Below are 5,000 nucleotides of genomic sequence, written 5' to 3' on the forward strand. Positions count from 1 at the left end.
TTCCTTCCCTGAACTTAAGTGCTCAAATTCTAACCTTCATAAGGCAGTTAAACTTGGGAATCCCTAGTTCAGAGTTAGCCCGCCTATCTTGAAACATACCTAAACGCACTTGCACTGTGTGGGCAATAACATTTTCAAACATTCATATGATGCTTTCAGGAGACTCCATGCACCATCTTCTACTTCCCCAAATAGGCCCTATGTCAGTAGTCAAAGGATATTGAATCATCCTTTGCCCCCCTTCTGTCCTTCCACATCCTTCCTTCCTCCCTTCTTTTCTCCTTCCCTCCCTTCCTCCCTCCACCCTCCCTCCGTCCCTCCCTCCATTCCTTCCTTCCTTCCTTCCTTCCTTCCTTCCTTCCTTCCTTCCTTCTTCCTTATTCCCTCTCCACATCCCCTCTCCTCCCCTTTCTCAAACTAGTAAGTGAGCAATTAAGTCACTTAGCCAATATGGAAAAGATATACCTTTAGTCTTCAGGACTCCATTTTCACAAAGCATGTTACATGTGTATATTACCTTCAGCAAGGTCCAGGCTCTTTAGACCAATTATCTGTCCAGTGCCTGGTGCTCTTTACTATGGGTATTCCTAGGTCCCAGGGTATTTTTAATAGTCATTAATCTACTCTCATTTTTTTTTTCTTCTCTCAGAAACTTCCACATATGAGCTTGATGACTCGTAAGGGCACCATACCAAAGACCAAGAACTGGCCGGGCGCAGTGGCTCACACCTCTAATCCCAGCACTTTGGGAGGCTGAGGCAGGCGGATCACCTGAGGTCAGGAGTTCGAGACCAGCCTGGCCAACATGGTGAAACCCCATCACCACCCAAAATTACAAAAATTAGCCGGGCATGGTGGCATGCACCTGAAACCCCAACTACTGGGGAGGCTGAGGTGGGAGAATTGCTTGAACCCAACAGGTGGAGGTTGCAGTGAGCTGAGATCGTGCCACGGCACTCCAGCCTGGGTGACAGAGTGAGACCCTGTTTCAAAAAAAAAAAAAAAGAAAAGAAAAAAGAAAAAAGAATTAAGTTTAACAACTGTAAATTTCAGTAAACTGATTTTAAAGTTTTTTAAACGTTGGAGCACTTTAGTATATACCAGTGATCATATTTCTCTAAATGACATATTCTAAGTTCTTCAGGCCCCAGTTCTGTTTTTCATGCAAGATTTCTCTGGCTGCTAAGTACTTGGTCGGTAATAGCCTTTACTGTATAAATAAGAGGGTTCTGACAGCATTGGCTTCCTCTGCTTTATGCAGTGGTAGCAATGGAAAAATGACTGGGGTAATCAATAAGTAGCTCACAAAAAAGTAGAGAAAATTTGCATAATTGGTTCTTATTAGCTTACCCATAAAATGTATTATGATACTTCTCATATGTCTAACATGCCTATATATGTTCTTCCTTCCATCACTAGATTTTGTTTAGGGCCTACAAATATGCTCTTTATTATTTATCATTATTCCTTACCACATCCCCCAGTTACTCCCATCTTGTCCATTCATCACAACTAGAGGAGAATTTTTGACTAGAAAAGAACACATTTTCTCACAACTCTAAATTCTCCCAACTTATCTTCAATTAAAGATAAATTAATGAGCCATGAAAACTGTACCATGGTACTGGACCACCTGAACACGCTGAGGCCATGTCCCCCCTTAAAGCATGATGGTCCCTAACTCGTAGCTGAGTAAGGGACTGCAGCTTCACATGCCCTTCTGACGGGCCCCTCTGGCCTCTTTCAGGGCCCAACTTCAAATAGGAAGTGCAAAGACAGGAAACAACTTTGCTAGAAGCTGGGGTAGCTCAGCCACGTGAATGCTCCTGCCTGGTAGACACTTTATGTTTCTGTAGGTTCTGGGATCAAGATGCTTCAATTTGAATCCAGCTCTCTAACTGCCTAACTTGTGACTTCTGGTAAATTATCCTACCTGCCTCCATGTCCTCCTTTATTAAGTGGAGGACAAGAATATCCACTGGGTCAGTGGGAGGTTGTGAAGGTTACGTGTAAAGCACCTAGAGAGACCAGCTCCCAGAAAGTGCTTAGTAATAGGTGCTAGGTGTTATGATAATTGTTAGCCAAGTCTAGGGACAGTTTTTGGTGATAGTGAGTTCTGTATGACTCTTTCACATGCTAATTTTGTGACAATCCTATGGTGACTTACAGTAGTCATGTTGAGCCGGTAAGATTTTATTTTTACTCCGTTTCTAAGTTTGATAAAGGGCAATAGAGGGCATTGAAAGGTCATGACATTTAAGCATGAAATATATAATTTAGGAGTTTGGGGGCACCTGCTGTGGAAAGGGGGCATCCCGGACACTAAACTAGGTTCCGTGCTGCCACCCTATGAGGTAGGCAGCAGGATTCCATTTTACAGAAGAAAATGCTAAACGTTCAAGATGATAAAGGACTTACTGAAAGTTCACGCAGATAAGTGGTGAAATTGAGTTTTCCACTTTTCATCTGTCTCACCTCAAAATGCAACATCTCTCTGAATGCTGCATCATACTTTTCAAACTGTGCACGCAAGGTACATGCTAAAAAGGGCCTTTATGGTTTTTGACATTTATGTTGCACACATTCAGAAGAGATAAAAATAGACTCCATGCTGCTGATATAATTACTAGAGGCTATAAAAGCCATGCAAAATCTGGAGAGGGGGCGTGGGAATAGTCGAGGAAAGAACATAAACAAGGGAGCAGTGACACAAACTAGGACTTCATGCCATCCTTAATTCCTTCACAGAGCTCCACACAGTCCTACAGTGTTCCACCATGTCAAATCAGGCCTTCATTTTGAACTTGGAAATCTCCCCACTTGCAGGCAGTGGCCATGCCAGCAAGCCACAGGTGGGCACCACATGAGCAGGTGAGAAATGCCACTAGTAAGGGGAGGTTGAGGATCTGGTGCCTCTAAAAGAGCACATCAATCCTAATTATCCTGCGTGGGTGCACCACTTATGTCGTACTTAGGTACTTATTTTTTTAGTCAGGCAGTTTAAGAGAGTTTTAGGCAAATGAACGTCCGTGCCTTGGAAATCCCTGAGAAGACGTGAAGCAGCCTCAGAAAGAGAAACTGGCTGAGCTTTCAGCCTGCGCGCGCTGGGGTAAGGAAGCCACACTACACTGAGCTGGCATAACTGCCCTTGGCCTGGCCAGCAGCATCTCGTCCTGCAAACTGAGAGAAACCTGAGAATGAACTTCTACACTGCACCTCAGAAGGGAGCAGGCGGGAGAGGAAGCCGGGTTGGGAAGTCGGAGTGGAATCTGAACACAGAAGACAGGGAGAGCTATTCAGGAAAATGTGCTTTGTTATTTCCTTCTGGCACCTTGCTCATTACCATTCTAATTTTTCAAATGCAAACTGAAACCCATACTAACTTTAACATCCTAAATGACAAACTAAAAGCAACACAACTCCCCCTTCCACTCCAGTAATACCCCTCATCCCTAAAAAACAACAATGCTAACAAAACCCATGAACACCTATAACAAGTACATCTTTAAAATCCAAATCCTTGCTTTTCTTGGCTTTTAGGTTGAAAGGTAGTGGAAAGTGGCTAAGAGTAAGACCCCATTACATTCAGTGCAAGGTGAAGGCTGGTCTTGAAACTTTCTATCTTCCCTTCCTGATTAGAATGAAGGTGGATGCCTTGACTCAGAGTTGGTGGCTATTTTGAGAGCTGGCCTTACTTTGGACCATTCACGGGACTGTCTTCTTCAGCAAACAGTGATCATGAAATCAAATTTAGCTTTCTTCAGGAAAAGGACAAAAATTGGGCTGAGATGATTTGCTGGCGGTTACCAACTGAGTCGGGGCAGTGTAAATATTAAAACGTGTAGCCCTTAAGATGTCCAGCTTAGTACAGTAAAGGACTCATACAACTCGGATTCAGAAGAGTTGCCAAAACTTTTAATGTTTTAAGAAAGAGGATGAGTGACTTTTGGGTGTTTCAGACATACAGCCTTTCTGATTAGTTATTTTAGATGGCATATAATAGACTTGAGTAGTAAGCTATGTTGTATTTATTGTATTAATTCCAGTGGTAGGTACACCTGGAATTAATACATTGTATTACCACTGGAATTGTATTACCACTTGAATAAATACAATAAATGTAACATAGCTTAGTACTTAATTAATAAATTGTATTAATTCCAGGTAAACCACTGGATCTACTATGGAAAAGTGTATGAGTAATGCCCACCTAATACAGAAGAACTTGTCATAGGTCTGAGGCAGCAACAACTGACGACTTGCTTTTACATAAACACTAGGAAGAAAGGCATGGAATCGAGTGTTTTGAGAGCTGAATTACATCAATATTTGCTTTTCAGAAAATCTAAAATTATTTCAATGCACAAAAGGTACATACTGAATGTAATTATAACTCTTCAGAAAAATCAATCTCTTTTTCTTTTTAAACCTATATAAAAATAAATTTTCTGACTATTTTACCTTTGGATTATTCTCTCTAATCAACAGTCTGATTTAGAATAATGCAAGAAAGTAACGCCTTAGTGTCTTAGGACCATTTATTAATTCCAGGTATACCACCAGAATTAGTACAACAAACAAATACGAATTCTACTTTCCAATCTTTAAAATAAGAATCACGAAAAGAAGTGTGTGGCTTACAACTGCATGTTACTTATAGCAGCTCTGAGTATGGTGCTTTTTTTGTTTTGTTTTGTTTTTGAGCCGGAGTCTCGCTCTGTCACCCAGGCTGCAGTGCAGTGGCATGACCTCAGTTCATTGCAACCTCTGCCTCCCTGGTACAAGCAATTCTCCTGCCTCAGCCTCCCGAGTAGCTGGGATTACAGGCCCCCGCCACCACACCTGGTTAATTTTTGTATTTTTAGTAGAGATAGGGTTTCACCATGTGTTGGCCAGGCTGGTCTCGAACTCCTGACCTCAGGTAATCTGCCTGCCTTGGCCTCCCAAAGTGCTGGGATTACAGGCATGAGCCACTGTGCCCGGCCTGGTTTTTTTTTTTT

At 42.2% G+C, this 5,000-nt stretch overlaps 1 protein-coding gene and 1 long non-coding RNA gene across 21 annotated transcripts in view; one reads left to right on the forward strand and one right to left on the reverse strand.

Moving 5' to 3' along the window:
• Nucleotides 1–4,250, forward strand: part of LOC103876217 — a 5,474-nt gene extending 1,224 nt beyond the window's left edge. For both annotated transcript variants that reach the window (XR_001893234.1, XR_001893233.2), the window contains 3 exons: nucleotides 650–776; nucleotides 2,749–2,871; nucleotides 4,165–4,250. This is a non-coding gene — a long non-coding RNA (uncharacterized LOC103876217). The remainder of the gene's footprint in view (nucleotides 1–649; nucleotides 777–2,748; nucleotides 2,872–4,164) is intronic.
• Nucleotides 1–5,000, reverse strand: part of ZEB2 (zinc finger E-box binding homeobox 2) — a 135,301-nt gene that overhangs the window by 61,378 nt on the left and 68,923 nt on the right. The gene's annotated exons all lie outside the window — the stretch shown is intronic.

Source organism: Papio anubis, chromosome 10, assembly GCF_008728515.1.
Source record: "Papio anubis isolate 15944 chromosome 10, Panubis1.0, whole genome shotgun sequence".
Classification (NCBI taxonomy): Eukaryota; Metazoa; Chordata; class Mammalia; order Primates; family Cercopithecidae; genus Papio; species Papio anubis.